This window comes from Canis lupus, chromosome 19, assembly GCF_003254725.2.
Source record: "Canis lupus dingo isolate Sandy chromosome 19, ASM325472v2, whole genome shotgun sequence".
Lineage (NCBI taxonomy): Eukaryota > Metazoa > Chordata > Mammalia > Carnivora > Canidae > Canis > Canis lupus.
This window is the reverse complement of record NC_064261.1, coordinates 14,848,887-14,869,904: the sequence shown is the minus strand read 5'-3', so window position 1 is coordinate 14,869,904 and position 21,018 is coordinate 14,848,887. Positions and strand designations below refer to the sequence as shown.

Sequence of the window (21,018 nt, the reverse complement as noted above, 5' to 3'; positions counted from 1 at the left end):
CATCTCAAAAACCAGCTCTTGGTTTCATTAACTTTCTGTTTTCCCTTTTTCAGTTTCTTTAATTTCTGCTCTAATTTTTATTATTCTATTCCTTCTGATTGCTTTAGGTTTACAATGGTTTTCATCCTCAAGTTTCCTAAAATAAAAACTTAGATTATTGATTTAAGATCTTCCTGCTTCTTATATATGTATTCAATGATATAAATTTCCTCTTAAGCACTGCATTTATTGCATCCCACACATTTTCATAGGTTGCATTTTATCTTGACTCAGTTCAAAATATTTTTAATTTCTCTTGAGATTTCCTCTTTACCTCTGTATTATTTAGAAGTGTGGTATTTCATCTCCAAATATTTGCAGATTTTCCAGCAATCTTTCTGTTATTGATTTCCACTTTAATTTCACTGTAGTCTGTGTGAACATACTTTGTATGACTTCTGTTCTTTTAAAATTATTGGTCTAGAATGTGGTCTATCTTGGTGAATGTTCCATAATAAAAAATGTATCTTTTACTGTAATATTCTATAAATGTAAGTTAGAGCCAGTTGATTGATGATGCTGTTCAGTTAAAATATGTCCTTACTGATTCCTGTCTATTATTGATAGAACTCTCTTGAAGTCTCAGAAATAGTGGATTTCTTTTTTTTTCTCATTGCAGTTCTATTACTTTTGCCTCACATAATTTATTTCAATGCTCTGTTATTAGGTACATACACATTACTTCTTGGAGAACTAACTCATTCATCATTATGTACTGGCCTTCCTTATTCCCTTATAAATTTCTTCATTCTGAAGTCAGCTTTGTCTGAAATTAATATAAGTACTTCAGCTTTCTTTTGATTTGTATCAGTGTGCTATTTCTTTATCCCTTTAATTTTCATTATTCTGGCTCTTTATATTTAAGGTGTTGTTTTCTTTTCCTGTGGATCTCATATAGTTTAGTCTTTTCTTTATCCACGTTGTCAGTTTATGTATTCTATCTGTATATTTAGATATATAAATATCAATATACATCAATAATCACTTTAAATATATTTGAAGTTTTAAAAGGATTACTGGCATATTTGGATTAATATTTAATATACCTAATATATGTTTTCTATTCTGTCTTTATTCTTTTTTTAACGATTTATTTATTTTAGAGACAGAAAGAAAGACTATGAGTGGGAAGGGGCAGAGGGAGAGAAAAACAAAATCTTAAGGAGACTACATGCTGAGTGAAGAGCCCAGTGTGAGGGCTCAACCCCATGTCTCTGAGATCATGATCTGAGCCAAAACCAAGAGCCCAATGCTCAAAGGACTGTGCCACCCAGGTGCCTTGTCTTTATTCTTTTTAAAAAACTCTTCCAGTATTTTTCTACCTTCTCTACTTTAACTAAACATTTTATATGTTTTCATTTATCTCATCTCTTTGCATATCAATTATACTTAAAAAATTTTAAGTGATCCCCCTAGAGTTTGCAGTATATTTATAACTAATTCCAAATAACACTATAACTTCACAGATCATGTAGGTATCTTAAAGCAAAGAAACCCTGTTTTCTTCCTCTATGCTATATTAGTGCTGGCTTTCATCTTACTTATCTATTTTACCAAATACACTGCTGCTATTATTAGTTTGGAAAGATCTGTTAAATCAATTAAAAGTAAGAAAAAAAAAAAGCTTTATTTCACCTTCATTTGTTCCTTTTCAAATACTTTTCTTGAACCCAACACTGATCCAAATACTGCAGTTGCGTATAAGAGCTTTAAAAATGTAGTATAACTAACAGGTTTAAGAAAATAGAAGAAGAAATGAACAATATAGATGAAAAGATGAAATCATTCAACAGAGAATATGAATGCATAAAAAATAGACATTCTAGGACTAAAATATGCATGATAAGAAATTCTTATCTGAAGAAATGAATTTAACAGTAGATTGGATTTAGCAAAGGACAGAGCTAATAGTCTGGAAGAAAGTCATTACAGCATATCTACATTGAAGGAAAAAACAATGGGAAGATAAAGGGCCCAGGAGACAAGTAGGCTCAAAGGATTTGAAATGCGACATTTGAGATGCCTTATACATTATTCTTTAATAGAAGCCTCACAGCTAAAACTGTGTTTGTCAGCCACATAATATCCAATATTTCAAATATGTATTGTCTATGTATTTGTCTATATATATATATAGCTAAAGTTGTCTTTGGTGGAAGAAATTGTGCAGAGATATGATGACACTGATTATAGATAGATTTGAAAATATCATTTACCTTTCATAATATCCTATAAATTCTACTCTCATCCATTGTATGCATATTATTAATGGCAATCATTGAAACCATATGCTTGATGAGATTTACATCAACTTCTTATATAGCCAACTTGACCATGCTCTTAGGTTTTATTTTAACTTTCTTATACTTGATCCAATAAACTTCATGATAATGGTGTATATTGTAAAAATGAACTTTTTATTTAACAATGTGTTTGTACACTTATTATTGTATTTAATTCATGAATATTTTTCCTACAGTTAGGAATATTAGACACAGAGTCTGGAGAAATTTGCACAGAAAACTCCAGGTTAAATCTTAGGGATTCTTGAGTAACATTCTTAGCTGTATAAATGGTAGCAAAGAACCATTTGACAAGACATTTCCTTTAGTAGAGCATAGTAGAACATTCCAAGTAAAAGTTTGATCAAAAGTTTCTGCTAGTAAGATCAATTCTTTTATTAGACATTACCACCTACAACCATATGCAACAATTTAGTCTTTGCCAAAAAGGATGTTTACAGTAACTCTGGTGTAAGTTACTATACTACTCTGAAACAATGGGGCTGTTTAAATCCATAAATCAGTGAAAGAAATCAAACAAAGTGTTTTGGAGATATGTAGACATAGCTATGAACATAGCCAAAGAATGAGGTCAATATGTGGTTACAGTGCTTTCATGATAAAATACTTAATGTCACTCTACACAATTTACTTCAAAGAAATATATACTCATGTTTTATGCTAGTTATTAAAACAAACAGTAAATTAGGTTCTAGTTGTTTCTTCTTTCTTAATCTAATTTCTAAAACAAAGTTTGAATTTCTTCATTTTCATAGCTTGAAAGAAACATCTTTGGAGAACTTTAGCTAGAAATGTCTGAAACAAAAGCCCATAGATCAGTGTGGATATGAAACAAAACAAAATGAAAAAAATAAAAGTACCACTATAATGACTGTTTTCCTTGTAAGGAACATATTGCTAATGTGTCTTGAAACAAAAAGTAAATACAACAGAATCCTTAATATCATTCTTTAAAAGGAAAAAAAAAAACATCATTCAGAAAGTGCAAAGTGAAGTAACATTTAAGTCCAAGTTAAATTGCCTGAGCCAGAGAACACTCTCTTCAAAAAGAAAAGATTTCTCATGATATAGAAAATACTTTGGTTTCCTTAGATTATTTTTTATTAAAAAATAATAAATTAAAAAAAGATAAACTGCATTTCTCCTTGTTACACTCCAGAGTCACAGACATAAGAAAACCCTTGTTACACTCCAGAGTCACAGACATAAGAAAATAGTTTATAGCTCTTTTCTAATCAACTTTTTTTTGAAGAATGAGAAGTGCACATTTTTCTCAGCTGAATTTCTGACTTATCATTGAAAAGTTAATTTCAAAAATGTTCTTATTAAAGACATATAAATGTTTGTATCTGCAGACAAATTTTCACATATTCTTGGAAATAACTAATCTCCAATGGATGATATATTTCTAGAAACTTCAGTCATAATCAATCTCATCATCTTCAATAGTGAAATATTTAGGGATTTAAAATGAAATATTAATATACTTGATTCCTTGACTACACTGGTGAGAAAGATACAATTTTTGTCCTAATGCTGTAAGTAATTTATGGCATTTATATTCCTGGCAAAGAAAACAAGGTATAACTATATTCCAATTTCAGGAAATAATCTTTAGAAAATGACAAGTATTAACGCATTAATATGAGATTCTACTACATGCAGTTTGTGGTTACATCACTGATTTAAAAATCAGGGCTGGTTCTATTAAAAAACAACTCTACTTTTTCTGCATGTTTGCCATTGTTATTCAAAAGTCAGGTATTTGGATATTGTTAAAATTGAACATTTAGCACTCATTAGAAAACTTGTGTGAGAGATTCAGCAAGTCTGGAGGAAGTAAACTGGGTGGGTGGTATGGCTGAAGAACATTGTGCCAATTATCTCTGCTTTGAAAACAACCCCTCAGCTCAGAAATATTAATTCTGAGATTAATCTAGTAAATTATGTGATTTTTGGCTATGTGTGTTTATGTATTTGCACGTTACTGTTTATGTTTTTATTTGGTAAATGTTACATGTTCATTGTAGAACATAAGGAAAATATAGAAAAAATAAACAAACACAAAAATCATGTTACTTCATCTGGTAACATGTTTCCTTCCAATTTAATTATATTTATTTTTAATTTTTTTCTTAAAAATTATTACAAGGTACAGGTAGTTTGATTTTCAGGCCCTCCTTTTTAAATTCTATTTTGGAGTTGATTTAGGTTTACAAAGTAGTTCCAAAGACAGCATAGAGAATCCGTTTCATAGACCCTTCATTCACCTTTCTCTATTGTTAGGATCGTATCTAACCATGGTACATTTGCTAAAAGTAAGAGATTCACATGATGCAGTACTGTTAACTGAACTACAGACCTCACTCAAATTTCACTAATTTTTGCACTAATGTCTTCTTGCTGTTCCAAGATTCAGCACAGGACACTACATTGTATTTAACCAGGATTTTTTTAAAAAACTTAAACTGTATTGTGCTTGCTTCTGTAGATGGCTTTTTATTTTTATTTCTATTATTTTTTATCTTTTTTCAAAGACTTTAATTATTTATTTGAGAGACAAAAAGAGAGCACGAGCATGGGGGGGAGCAAAGGGAGAAGCAGACAGGCTGAGCAGGGAGTCAGGTGACATGGGGCTTGATCCCAGGACCCTAAGATCATGACCCAAGCCAAAGGCAGATGCCTAACTGACTGAGTCACTCAGGCACCCCTATTTTTATCTTTTTAGATGGCTTTTTAAAATGAAGACACTGATGTCTGCTCAGAAAAAAGGGTGCTGATTATATAATTAAGAAAGTTTCCTAGGGGGGCGCCTGAATGGCTCAGTGGCTGAGTGTCCACCTTTGGCTCAGGTCTTGATCCTGAGGTCCTAGGATGGAGTCCTGCATCCAGCTCCCTACAGGGAGCCTGCTTTTACCTCTGCCTATGTATCTGCCACTCTCTCTGTGTCTCTCGTGAATAAATAGAATCTCTAAGAAAAAAGTAAGAAAGTCTCCTAGGAAAATAACTGTTGTCATAAACAATTAAGAAAAAAAAAAAAGGTGTGGAAAAAAAAAAGGTGTGAAAAAGCTGATCTCTATTAAGTGGAAGAACCGGATTTAACATTCAAGAAGGAATATACTTCAGTCAATCCAAAGAGGACGCAGAAAACCTGATGAGCCTCAGGGGAAGGCTTAGAGAGTTCCAGAAATGTTAATATACACTATTGGATTGTTGCAAATTAAGCTATAGATAAAAGATTAATCTAGTGCCCACTCTGGGATGAACCAAATGAGAAGAGAAGAGAATGAAGACAGGAATTTGCATTTTCCATTAAGGAGTTTAGTTTATCGATACTGGCAAGAATTTCCCCCACAGATGATTAGAAATGAAGCTAGGAAGTATGTTATACGATAGTAATGACATTACTTTAGTTTATCTCAAGGTGAAATCCTATTTCAAACCCCATACCAAGGATTCTAAATCTTTTTCCCCAAGTTTATGTTTCATATTGAACTCTGTATTTTTTTAAGATTTATTTATTTATTTGAGAGAAAGAGAAAGAGAGAGTGCAAGCAGGGGGAGGGCAGAAGGAGAGAGAGGCAAAGATAAAGGCAGAGAAGCAGACTCCCTGCTGACCCTGGAGCCCAGTGCAGATTTCCAACCCAGGATCCTGAGATCATGACCTGAGTTAAAACCAAGAGACAAGGGCTCAACTGATTGAGCCATCCAGGCACCCTAAACTCTGTATTTTCATCAGAATATATTATTTTGTAACTTACTAAGATTAAGACAATTGAAAATGCAAAACCCAGGAAAGAAAATGATTATTTCTCCTCCTAATCAAAGGGGAAAACATAAAATAAAACTGCCTGATAGAATTCATGTTCGGCTTAAAGTTCAGGATTCTCATTTTAAAGTAAAATCAGCCAACACAATGATGTTTAAGTGCTAGTTTAGCTGGGGTTTTTTACCCTGTTTTTGTAGTGCTTATCACATTAAAAAATATGCATACATGAATGTAGAGGGCAATGAATTCTCACAAAGCAAACACCTTATAACCAAAACCAGGTCAAAAAGCAGACTATTGACCTCATTCTCCAAGCTTTGTTTGTGCCACCTCCTGATCAATAACCTAATTTCTTCCCAAAGTGAATTACTATTCTAATTCTTAGTATGATAATTTGCTTATTTGGGAATTAATATAATTGGGGTCATTCAAACTGTGTACCTTAGTCTCTGGCTTCTTTCTTTCAATATTATGATTATAATATTAATCTATGCTGTCCATACAGCTGCAGTGAACTCATTTTCATTGCTGTATAGTACCAACATTTTACAAATAGTTCTTTATTTATTTCCCCATTTTGCGAGTATGAATAACTGGATGGTTAGCGTTTTCAGCTATTAAAATCATAGTGGTATGAATATTTTACATGTGTTTTGGTTTTGCATATGTATGCATTGCTGTTAGTATACACTTAACTGCCGGTATTTGTTTTACACTGTGACTATGTTCAACAAAACAGAAAATGCCAAATACTTTTCTGGAGGGAATATACCAATTTATTCTCCCACAAGCAGTGTATAAAAATGCCTGTTGTTCCACACCATCACTGATACTTTTAGTTTTTATAATTTTCTATTCCTGTGAGGCTACAGACATGTTATTGTGTTTTTAATATGCCTTTTCATAATGAATAATGATGACGAGCAAATTTTCATCTATTTAGTGGGCAACTGGGTACACTTTTGGTGAAAAGTTGTACAATAAGTTCTTCAAATGTCCTCTATATTCAGGCTCTCTTTTCTATTTCTCAAAAATGTCTTTAGATGTAGTAAATATTATCAATCTTTTCCTGGAAGTTAGTTTTTTTTCTGTGACTCCTTTAAGAAGTTTTTCCTGATCCTGAGGTCATGAATATATATCCTTACACTGATGTCTAAAATCTTTTTGATTTTGTTTTCTATGTTTAAATGCACAATCCACTTGAAGTTTGTTTTATGTCTGTGTGTGTACGTGTGGTTTGAGTTCGTTTTCCTTAGGCATATCCAATTGACTCAACATCATTTATCAAAAGCACCTTCTTTTGGTGCTCTGTAGTGACATTTTTATCATAAATCAAATTGATGTATGCATGGTTTGTTGAAATATTTGAATATTCCTTGGAAATACTATCTGGCCTAACTTAACATAGATTTATAATATTTTGTGTCATCTATCACAGCAAATTCTTTCACTTCACAATTCTTTAGCCATGTCTGGGCTATTATTAGACATTTGCATGTCCATATAAATTTAGATACATTCTGTCAATTTCCATAAGAGACCCATCGATATTTTTATTGTAATTACATTGAACGAACAAATCAATGGGGAAGAACTGTCACCATTAAATACTTTTGTATGCATGATATATCTCTCAGTTATTTAGAATCTTTTAAAAAGCCATTCCTTAATAGCATTTTATAGTATTTTTATTTAGAAGTCTCGTACTTCTATTAGCTTTATTAGAGCTAATGATAGGAATTCTATTATTAAGGACATTTTAAATGACCTGATTGACATAAGAACATGTTTAATGATGGTGTCATTATCTGGAAGTCTCTTTATTAAGAAATAAAAATAAAAATGAGACGATAGTTCACACCAAGCCACATTGGTTGATGTAATTAATGAAATATTAAGGAAAGCGTTTTTCATAAATTGCTAAGGACCAACTTGCAGAACATAATGTAGAGCCAAATTTTATTTATTCCTTATTGAGAATGGAAAAAAAAGATTTGTAAAGCCACCTATCAAATAGTAAAATAGAGTAATAATAAGCCACATTTTTTGGAACAGAGACTAATTTATAGGGATTAATCTCCAGCGAAAGTTTTTGTACTTTCGCCCCAAGCCCTCAGCTCTCTATCACTATGTCTTTCCTCACTTTGAAATGAAGTGAATTGCATGTTTATAACAGCAGACAGCATCTGAAGTTATCCCTTCTTTGTACTCAGTCTTGTTGAATTATGGGGGAAATCAGTTTTTAAATAATTTCATCTCCTCTCAGTCAAATGATTTCTCATTTAACTAGTAATATCTATTTGTCCTTTGTGTAAACAGTGACTTCCCTTCTGGTTAAAAATTATTCAGAAAACATTGTATGCTTATACCTATAGGCTATGCTCTGTCAAAATAAATTTATTAGTTCTATAGAAAGACTACAAAACACATGAATAAAGAAAAAATATATAAATCCCTCCACTAAAATAGTTATAGTTTCGTAGGAGATATGACAACATTGAATAATCCCAGAATTGCAAAATAAAACAATACTCTTTAATCAGCCACTATTGAGCATCCCATGTGCCTAGTCATCAGAAATTTCATATAAGTTCTGAGACTAAAAACTAAAAACCACTAGCTTTTTAAAAATTTCTTCTAGAAAGTCCTTTTTGGATTGTTTGTTTATAAAATACTCTACAATAACATTGGTAGTTTTCTATAGCCAAATAACTAATTACAGACACATAGTCAAGAAGTTTTAGACAAGGCTGCCAACTTCCTTTAGATACTATTATCTGTTTCTACACTAGCTACTCTGAAGCCTCGCTGCTACAATCTCTAATATCATGGTAAATTCAGGCCTTTTATGTGATCAAGGCCTTAGAATTTATGGTGAACATAAATTTGAAGAAAATTCTACATAAATAGTAGATCGCTATGATGTTGAAATTCATGGGGAATGGAGTAAATTGAGCTTGTAAATTTTTTAAATAAATGTTTAATGGATGCCTACTTTATAACAGGAATTTTGTTAAATTGTCAGATGAATATATTATTGTTCCTAAACTGCAATAAACAGAAGACAAAGGATCCATATGTATAGCAATTATAAACATGTGAAAAATGTGAGCTTAATATATCGAGGAAGAAATAAAATACTTTTAATGAAGTAGAGTACTAACATATGCCTGGATCAATTAAGTTTGGCTTAGTAATAGAAAGGTAAGATCGACTGAATGAAGATATTGACTAGTAAGCTGTGAAGTCTGGGTTTAGTTCTTTGTGACCTGTAGCCACAATAAATTCGAATAAGGTAATGCCATTATTAAGGATATAATGTAAAATATTTCTTCCTCTTTTTTTCTAAGTAATCTTTTTATATTCTTTTGTTTATTGACATATAAATGATATACAGAAAACCTGGGCATATTTAATGTATTCAATTGGACGAGTCTGGAGATAGGTAGATATCCACCAATCTATAACTACAAACAAGGTAATAAGCATATACCTATCACTTCCAAAAGTCTTCTCTCCTCCTTTTATTTACTCTTTTTTTGTTTTGTGTGTGGTAAGAACACTTCCTAAAAAAATTTTAAGTGTACAACACTGAATTGTCAGCTGTGGGCACTGTTTTACCATAGATTTCTAGCACTGGTTTGTCTTGCATAATTGAAACTATAGTCATTGAACCTGAACCACTGAACAATTCCCATTTCCTCTCCCAGGTGGAAACCACCATTTTATTATATTTTTCTACAAATTTAACTATCTCAGTTACCTCAAATGAGTGGAATCGTAAGAGATTTGTCCTTCTATAACTGACTTTTTTCATTTAATATAAGATCTTCTAAGTTCATCCAAGTTGTTGCAAATGACAGGAATTCTTTCTTTTTAAGGGGTGAATAATGTTCCATTTTATGTATATATCACATTTTTATCTACTTATCAGTTAATGGACATTTAGATTTTCTCCATATCTTGGCAATTGTGAACAATGCTGCAATGAACATGGAGTGCCCATATCTCTTCAAGACTTGATTTAAATTCTTTTGGATATTTATCAAGAAGTGGAAATGCTGAGTCATATGATAGTTCTATTTTTCTTTTTTGGGGGGGATTCTCCATACTGTTGTCAATAGCAGCTGCACCATTTTACATTCTCATTAAAAGTGTAGAGTTGTCCCAATTTCTCCACATCCTTACCAACTATTGTTGTCTTTTTTTTTTTTTTTTTAATAACCATCCTAACTGGTGTGAGGTGATATCTCATTGCGGTTTGATTAAAGGTGTATCTCACTTAGTTTTGATTTTGAATTTGATGATTAGTGATGTTGAGCATCTTTTCATATACCTGTTGGCCATTTGTATATTTTTAGAGAAACATTTAAACTCTTAGCCCATTCTATGATTTTTTGTTTGTTTATTTGCTTTTTGTTATTGAATGTAGAAGTTCTTTATATATTTTGTACATTTATATATTTTGTACATTAGCTCCTTAACAGATTTATGGTTTGCAAATATTCTCCCCCATTTTAGAAGTTGCTTTCATATTCTTTTGGTTATTTTCTTTGCTTTGCAGAAGCTTTGTAGTTTGATGTAGTTACATTTGTCTATTTTTGCTTTTGTTGAGTGTACTTTTGGTGTCATATTCAAGAAATCACTGCCAAAGCCAATGTCAAGAAGTTTTTCTCTAATATTATTCTCTAGGGATTCTACAATTTCACATCTTATGTTTAAGTCATTAATACCTTTTAAATTATTTTGTTGTATGGTGCAATATAATGGGTCTAGTTTCATCCTTTTCTATGTGGCTATCCAGTTTTTCCAGCACCATTTGTTAAAGACTATTTTTCCTTATTGCATATTTTTGGAATTTTGTTGAAGATCAGTTGACACTTTATGCATGGGTTTATTTTTAGAGTTTGTATTTTGTTGCATTAGACTAAATGACTCATTATATTAGCACCATACTATTTCAATACTGTAGTTTTGTAATATTTTTTGAAAACAGTAAATTTCCATATCAATTTTATTATATCCTAACAAATTTATCCCTGAGTACCTCAAAGCAATTTTTTATTTATGTCTTTATTATTGCCATATTATTGAGAGGAGTAAAGTTTACTGGCAAAACTCCAGAGTCTTTCAGATCTAAATATAATTTTATAGTTCCTTACTAACTATGCAAAGTTGATATCTCATTGTGATTTTGATTTGCATTTCCCTGGTGGCAAGTGATGCAGAGCATTTTCTCATGGGCTTGTTGGCCATGTGTATGTCCTCTTTAGTGAAATTTCTGTTTATGTCTTTTTCCCATTTCATGATTGGGTTGTTTGTTTCTTGAGTGTTGAGTTTAATAAGTTCTTTATAGATCTTGGATACTAGCCCTTTATCTGATATGTCAGTTGCAAATATCTTCTCCCATTCTGTAGGTTGTCTTTTAGTTTTGTTGGATATTTATTTTGCTGTGCAGAAGCTTTTTATCCTGATTAAGTCCCGGTAGTTCATTTTGCTTTTGTTTCCTTCGCCTTCATAGCTGTATCTTGCAAGAAGTTACTGTGGCCGAGTTCAAAATGGGTATTGCCTGTGTTCTCTTCCACAATGAGATACCATACCACCTCATACCAGTGAAAATGGCAAAACTAACAAGACAGGAAACAACAAATGTTGGAGAGGATGTGGAGAAAGGGGAACCCTCTTGCACTGTTGGTGGGAATGTGAACTGGTACAGCCATTCTGGAAAACAGTGTGGGAGGTTCCTCAAAGAGTTAAAAATAGACCTGCCCTACAACACAGTAATTGCACTACTGGGGATTTACCCCGAAGATACAGATGCAGTGAGACTCTGGGACACCTGCACCCACAATAGCCAAACTGTGGAAGGAGCCTCAATGTCCTTAGGCAGATGAGTGGATAAAGAAGATGTGGTCTATATATACACAATGGAATATTACTCAGCCATCAGAAAGGACAAATACCCACCAATTGCTTCGATGTGGATGGAACTGGAGGGTATTATACTGAATGAAGTAAGTGAATCGGAGAAGGAAAAGCACCATATGGTTTCACTCATACGGGGAATATAGGAAATAGTGAAAGGGATGATAAGGGAAAGGAGGAAAATGAGTGGGGAAAAATTAGAGAGGGAGACAGAACATGAGAGACTCCTAACTCTTGGAAATGAACAAAGGGTAGTGGAAGGGGAGGTGGGTGGGGGGATGAGGTGACTTGGTGATGGACACTGAGAAGGGCACTTAATGGGATGAACACGGTGTTATAATATATGTTGTCAAATCGAACATCAATTTAAAAAATGGGAATAAACAAACAAAAAAAACTATGCAAAATTGGAGAAGTATTCAGCATCCTTGTGGTCAGTTTTTCAAGAGAAAATTATAAATACTAGTAAATCCTACTCATAGTTTGTTCTTGGATACCCATTCTAATAGACACAGTGACCAGTCAGTTTAGAAAGCTCAAATTGTAGTAAAGGAACTAAATCAACTATGGTACATGTACCAAATAATTTCTCCGATTTTAGGTGACATTTGATTTTTAAAAGTCTTCTTTTTATAAATATAGAATTTGATGATTGGTTATCTGTATTTTCAGATGGTATGGTGGATATTGCTAATATCATACCATTTGCATTTCATATATTTCAAGCAAAATATTATTTTAAACTTGGCACATGGTCTTCCAGAATAAAGACGTCATTTGCCACCTCTCTTGAAGGTAGTTGTCATGGAATAATTTCTGGGCCAGGAAATTTGAAAAGAAGTCAGAAAGCATCTATTCAAATTTCAGTCATGCCTTTCAAACATAAGAATCTCCCATTCCTTCCACTTCTCTCTAGAGTTTCATATATCACACATTGGCCCCAGAAGATAAAGTGACATATGCCCATGGATTGCCTTATGGTTCTGACATAATCATTAGTAATATCCACAGTTCCTGTCTCTTAAGAATTAAATAACTTCTGTATTTTTATTTAATTAATATATTTCTGTCTTGTTTTTTCACCTGGAATCTAGTAGAAAACAGTAGTTAAAAGCATACACTGAGGGATGCCTGGTGACTCAGCAATTGAGCATCTGACTTTGACTCAGAGCATGATCCCGGAGTCACGGGATCAAGTCCCACATCTGGCTCCTTGTGTGGAGCCTGCTTCTCCCTCTGCCTGTGTCTCTGCCTCTTTTTCTCTCTGTCATGAATAAATAAATAAAATCTTTTAACAAAAGCATAAACTGAGTTCGAATATGACTTTCACCACTTACTAGCCTGTGGTCATGGGCAACACAGTCGATTTCTCTGCTTCAGTTTTATTTCTATAACATAAGAACAATAACTACCCTCCCTACTTCACAGGGTTGTTGTGAGGATTATGTAAAATGTTTCATATAAAGAATGGTACCTGTCACATAGAAATTTCTTTATAGCATTTGCTATCCTCATCATCAGTCATCATCATCAAATTCCTTAATCATATTGTTACATAGATGTTAAATAAATATCTATAGATTGGATTATTTAGCATTTTTGGTCAATAATATGGCCAAAACTGACTAAAAATATATGTCATTTTGGGGTATTATTTTGTATCTTAACTCTACATTGCACTACAGTTTGGATTTAATAGTCAAATAACAGCCATCTAAGTTATCTTCCACCAGACCTCCAAATAATTTTATAGCATGTAAATTCCTGTACTAATTCTTGTTCTGCTTAAACTTTCTTGAGTATTTCTGTTTTCTGCAATGAAATTGATGGACTAACACGTGTACCTCAGCCACAGTCTAAAAATCAGAATATAGTTATGAGTCATTAGAAATCCCAAATGCTCCTCTACCCTCTCTTTTGTAAGATGCAAAGCCTGGAATGGTAATTACAATTCTATCACATACATCATCTTAATATTTAAATTATATGTAGGTATTTTCATTTATTCTATTATTCTTTAAAATTCCCTGCCAGAACAATATTTTGACAGATGGAATAATAAAAATAATGGGCATAGGTGAGAAGTACATTTCATTTCACTTACAGATATTACCTGACTAGTAAATAAATGTTTCCATATTGCTAATTTATACCTCCCTGAATTACCATTTGATACTACGATATTTTAAAATCTGTAGTCATTGATAAAAATATTTTGAAGTTCTATACTAACAATAGAACTGTTCTTTTAGAACATTTTTAAAAGATTATTATTTTGTATTAGAGAGAATAAGAATTCAGTTTGTATTGAAGTTTTTTTTCTTTCACAAAACAATTCTCAATGCAAATTCCATTATTACACACATATTATTTTCAAGAAGTTTCACACACCCTAAATAAAATCTAACAAGCTTACAACCTTAAAAATGTAATCAAGACTTGATTTGAAATATATAAAAATGTATAATTTAAAAATATAAAATTTACTTCTACAGTGAGAGACATAATTTATGTAGTTTTATATTAACTAATATAAGCCTTCAGCAAAAAGTTTTATTAAAATATATGTTAAAGGGAATTATAATTTATAAATTTTAGGAATAATTTCTAACCAAACACACACATACACACCCCAGACACACACAAGGAAAAACTATCACGAGGAGGACCCTGAATAATTCTCTTACTCTTACAGTATGTCATACAGGATTGAAATAATTGTGAACTATGAACTGTGTTTACTCAAACTCTACATGTTTGTGATGCAGTATCAGTTAGAACTACAGTGCCTGAAATTATTATTCCACGTTCAACACTGCTATAGACTAAATGTTTGCATCCCCTCACTCCTGTCAAATTCATACGTTGCTGCCTTACCCTCCATGTTATGGTACTAGCAGTTCCATCTTTGGAGAAGTGATTAGGTCGTGAGGGTGGAGCCATCATGAATGAGATTAGAGTTCTTATAGAGGAAACTTCAGAGAGCTTCCTCGCCCCTTTCTGCCACATGGGGGCACAGGAAGACAGTTGTCTATGAACCAGGAAGTGGGCCCTCACCAAATCTTTTGGTGCCTTGATATTGAATTTCTCAGTCTCCAAAGCTGAGAATTAAATCTCTAGTCTTAAAAGCCACTCAGTCTATGGTAGTTTTTTATAGCAATCTGAACCAAGACAAACACTACCTATGTGATTTTGGACAAATTACTTTTAATCTTTCTGTGCCTCATTTTTTCCATCTTTAAATAGGAATAATAATAATATCAACTTATGTAGTAATTATAAAAATAAATTATACATTAATGTTCATATTATTATGAACATTTGTTTTTCATTGTCCATCTATCCTGTCTAAAAGGCCTTCCTAGATTACCTCAGCTCACACTAATTTCCCTTTTATTGGCAATAATATGTACTTATATTAAATATATATCACCTGTTATTTAACTCAACTCCCCGTATGATTGATATGAAGGCAGAGACCTAATAAGGTATAAACTTCATACCACATACATGTGCATTTCTTATCTTTGGCTCAATATATAAAAGATCTCAGTATTTCATTGCTTTTCTTGGATAATATCAAAGTAACCAAAACTCTATGAAGGCTAAATTTACACTGGAAAAATCTCTGAGTACTTGTCAGAAAATTATACTATGAGGTAAAATGGTGATAAGTAATATTGTCTATATTTGCATCTTTAGTATAGTGACATTTATGGGAAAGCCAATCCTTTCACTCCTCTACTCTTTAAATAATAAATGTGGAGTGGTATAAGTGAATTATGTTGTATAAGAAATTAAGTATTATTGGTTCATTATTAATCAATGAAACAATTATTTGACTTTTGTACTTGTATTTTAACTGAACACAAAGTATAAAAAGGAATTGCACATACAATAATGAAATGTGTACTTTAATTGAAAATGGGAAGAAATAAAGAACTTTCATTAAGCTGTAGAATAATTGCTTCATTCTCCAGCATTTTTTCCAATCCATAAATTTTTTAACTAAATCAACTAAAGTTTAATACCACATTGAGTTCTTATTTGTGTGTAAGAGCTATTGCTTACCTTTTGTGATTTATTTTCCCTTCCTGTGGCATTACTGCAGGGAAAAGGTGATCTAGATCTAAATATAATAACTATTTTTATAGTTAATATCCATACATTGCTCAGGTCAAGAACAAAAATAGGTTTCCATACATTGGCCTTAATAAAATTTCAAGGTAGTGTTATGAACCACCAACCATTAACTTCTAATCTTTTGCAAAGTCAATAGAGTGGACTATATTTTAGATCACACAATATTGGAGTGAGAGATATGGAACATTGGAAAATACATTTGCATTTGTAGAACATAACTATGAAGTGAAGCTTTTGTACTTTAACCATGTGAAAATCAGTTTTATAATAAGCAACATACATAAAATGGTATGTTGGAGATGTTTCTCTTGGACCAAAGGCAAGTATTGGTGAAAACAAAAATTTTAAATACTATACAATATTTAATGATCAAATTACAAAAAGTGTAAAAATCATTAATGTTATTGACAGTCATCTCACTGTGAGTTGATAAGTCATTTACACAAAAGCTCTGGAGAAAAATGCATTCCTAGGACAGATTCTGCTTGATGGAGAAAATAATGCCCATAACCTGCATGACCCGATTTGAAATGTTATATATGGCATGCTAACGTCTTATAACATATGTATCACCAATTCTTCTCACTATTAAAAAAGGAAAAAAATAGGAATACATTAATAGTATACCTTGCCATTTCTATAATTAAGAATAGCACGAAATTAGTTGACAAACCACTTGTCTGTTACTTTCTTTCTGATTTTTTGAAAATCCTAATATAGTAACATTACTGTAATGAACCTCACTTCAATGAAACAATGAAAAATAATTTGCATCTTAAGTAGTCCTGACATACATGACTTCTTCCGATGTAAATTGCTATAGATAAGAGTACTCATTTTCATTGCAAATCCTTTCAAGCATATGCTTAGGAATAAAACAAAACAACTTTGTGTAAATTGTATTTTATAAGAAAGGATGTAGAACAGGGTATGAATGTATGTAATTTAATGGAAATGCTATCACTAATGGCATAGATTGCCAAATGCAGTTCACTAGTCTCCAGAAGTTGTGTTTACTGCCTTTTTCCAAAGTAACTTAATGGATTTTTAAAACCGTGTCTTCAGTTACATTGCTCTTGTTAAATGGAAAGTTTAATTTTAAGCTTCTCCTGATTTCATTTAGTGGAAAATCTCTTTGTATAATTATACAGCTTTTTTTATTGAAAATATCTTTTGCAAAACTTTGTTATGTCAGTTTCTCTGTCTTTGGAGTTGATGGAGGAATTTTAAAAAATGAAAAGTCATGTTTTGACCTTAAGGCTTCCACCTTATTTAGGTACATTACTAGAATTACCTCTGTTAAACAGCTCCAGACTTCTCAGACTGCATAAGATTTAACTAAGGAAAGAGACTGCATTGTAACATAAAGAATTTTTATAAACATGTCTCGAAATAATGCTTCCATATATTTTTATTTATCCAATAAGTATTTATTGAGTGCCTGCTATCTATTAAGCAAAAGACCAGGAATTGAAATAATATAGATAACGATAGGTTGGTCTCATAGACTATTTTGTGTTGCATGATTTGAGAAATTTTGCATATAGAAGTTATAACTTTATTTTCTGAGTTCTAGTAATTTTTTATTATAAATGCTTATCCCTTACAAAACAATGAAAACTCAAAAGTAATCTATGTCAATAAATATAAATGTGTCTGATTCAAAACTGTATACACACTATCTCTCATATAAATCAATTACAATGATGGAAATGAATAAAAATGGTAACTATATAAATTGAACACACAGCCAGGGAGACAACTGAATGTGAATCATCTGCTGTTGACATTTTTTTTTTCATTAGCATAGAAAAGATAACGTAGACTTTTAGAAAGAGAATGGAGGTGTGGTAATTAAAAGAAAGTTTTGAGAAAATCATGATTACAAAATGGAGAAGAGATTATGACCTAGAAGTAAAAAATCTGTCCAGAAAAGCCCCTATATGATTTTTTTTTCCCCTTGAATGGACCTTGACTCCGAAATGTTAAGTGTGCTAACTGGTAGATGTGAACTAATGAGTCTCAAGGAACAGAGATTAATTCAGGGTTTGTAAATCGAACAATTGGAACTGCTCACTACCCACTCAAACTTAACCATCAGGTCTAAGAGCAACAAGTATCAACTCCCCAAAACCAATCCCCTCAAAAAAAAATCACAGATTTTCCAGGAGAACTAGGGGTTCTAATGTGGACCTGATGTGCTACACCAAGGTATCTGTATTTGCTCCTTGAGTTAAATATGCAAATATCAGTTTCCTTTTCTATCACTCTCAAATGAAGATTTACCTGTCAAGAAACCTAACCCACGGATAGAGTTCATAGTCAGTTTTATGTTGCGTTATTTTAAGTATAAAGGCCAAAGAGTGGCCACTGAACTTTTGTAAAAGCTTAAAGATTATGTTGAACAGTTGCCAAAACATTACTTCAGAGGAAACAGAAGTTAATTCAGAATAGAGAAGAAAACCTTTAAGAATAATGCTAATTGTTAAGTGTGGAAAAATTTGGGAAAATATTGCATTTATTACCACTCACCACCAAAATAAAAAAAAAATAAGAGCTAAAAGTAAATCCCACTAGGACTATTATAGGGAATGAGGACAGATGGAAGGGACAGAGACAGTATTCATCTAAGTCTCATTTGTACTACTTAATTTTATTCACATGCACATATTAACTTGATTTATGATTAATTAAATTAATTAGATTTAAAAGTGATGAGTTAATTATTATCTCTTTAATCTACTAAAGCATAAGCTTCACAAAAGGAAGAATCATATAAAATCTATTTATCACCTCATTTCTAGTTTTTAAAGTATCTTGTTTTTATTTTTTTATTTTTTTTAATTTTTATTTATTTATGATAGTCACAGAGAGAGAGAGAGAGAGATCGAGAGGCAGAGACACAGGCAGAGAGAGAAGCAGGCCCCATGCAGGGAGCCCAACGTGGGACTCGATCCCGGGTCTCCAGGACCAGGCCCTGGGCCGAAGGCAGCACTAAACCGCTGAGCCACCCAGGCTGCCCACTTTAAAATATTTTCATGATTATTCTTTTATTTGTTCTTTTTTTCTATCATTTACTTGGAAGTTTATAAATGTCCAAATATTTGGGCATTTCATAGTTACACTTTTGTTTTTACTTTCTATTTCTTTAAATTTCTAGTTCAGTTCTAGTCAGAAAAAAGATTTGAATGATTTCTATCCTCTGAAATTGTTAAGTGTTTCCTTAAGGCGTAAAATCAATTTTGATACAGGTTCCATGTGTAATTGAGGAGGTATGAACTATGTCAGTGTTGGGTGTAGAGTTAGGTCAGTTATGTCAGAACTGTTATCTTTGTTTTTTAAACTTTAATTCTTGCACAAAGAAAAATTTTTAACCTTCCCTACATTTTAAATTCTCATTGATCTAATATTTAGTGAAGTATGCCTAAAAGCAGTATTTAGTAGTGGTTTTTGTAATTTGTTATCAATTGGCTTAAAATTGACAATTTTTGTCTTTGAATAATTATTGGCTCTGTTTATATTTAATATAATTACTGATAAATTATTGGTCTATATCTGATTTTTTTTTGGCCAACACAATGACTCATATAAAATATTTTTTCACCATATCATTATTTTTAATGTCCAACGTTTATAATATGAGGGCCAGGGCTTGCTCCTCAACTCAAGTTTATAAATTTTAGATTGGCTTGTGACGCCAATAGGGATACTTCTTCTTGTCTAATTTTGTTTCTGGGAGGACTTCATTCAGGTCCTCAATGGTCATCTGATCAAATGGAATTATGTTCTTCATCTTCTCCAGTTCTTTTTCATATTCTTCAATCCTGGCCTTGTGGGGGACAAAAACTCAGCACAGCTTTTAACATCTTCTTTTTCCTCAACATCCACCTGGACAGTGTATTTATCCTCTGGCACAGGAAACTTCAGGGCATTAAACTTCTTCTCAAAGTCATCTACCAAGCCAGCCTTTGCCACATTGGCCTTATAGTAAGGCTAGTCAATAGCAGGTGGTTTCTCAGGAAGAGTAGCCAACCTGGAGGTAAGCATCTCATTCCAGGATTTCAGGGAGTTGGCAATGGCCTTCTGGTTTCGGGGTATGATCTCCCCAAAAGCTACCCAGTCAATGGTTTTTAGAGCAAGTTTTCGCCCAGCCATCTTGAGATCCTTCACCGACCCCAGCGGCCCACAGTCCTCATTAAAAATATTTAAACAATATTTTACCCAGGTTCTTTTTACTCAAGTGAGTGGATGAAAATTTCTATTTTGCTATGTAGCCAAACCAACAACAGCTTCCTCTTGGTCTCCTTATGATTGCTATTATTTTAAATAAGAGACATTTGGAGGTATTTTTTGACAAATAATATATAAAAATATGTCACAAAAGTTAGCTGGGAATACAGGAATCTTCAAATCATGTATGGAGTCCTAATCATTTCTAATAGGGTCTTAATCATCTTTTCTATTCAATCATTCCAATGAGCTTTTCTTCATAACTCCCATGCTTTTGAGTGTGGAGGAAACTAGCTTAACTCACAATTAAAGTCGGTAAACTATTTTGTGTGTGTGTGTGTGCATGTATGTCTGTGAAATAATTTAACAATTATGTATTCCCCTTCAGCTACCTATAATTGTCAGCTCAAAAGCTAGTTACCATCTCATCTACGTACACTCCACCCCTGTACTCATTGGCATTCTGCTACCTCTATAGTTGTTTAGTCTCTCTTCCCATACTATATTGTATTGTGGCATGAAATCTAGGGGCACTTCTGTTGTTCATACTTATTCCTAGGTTATGGATTCAAGTAACACATTGGACAGCCGTGGGGTCATGAAACATAC

General features: G+C 32.5%; 1 long non-coding RNA gene across 1 annotated transcript in view; it reads right to left on the bottom strand.

Moving 5' to 3' along the window:
- LOC125753008 (uncharacterized) overlaps window positions 1–21,018 on the bottom strand; it is a 68,886-nt gene that overhangs the window by 45,420 nt on the left and 2,448 nt on the right. The window lies entirely within an intron of this gene.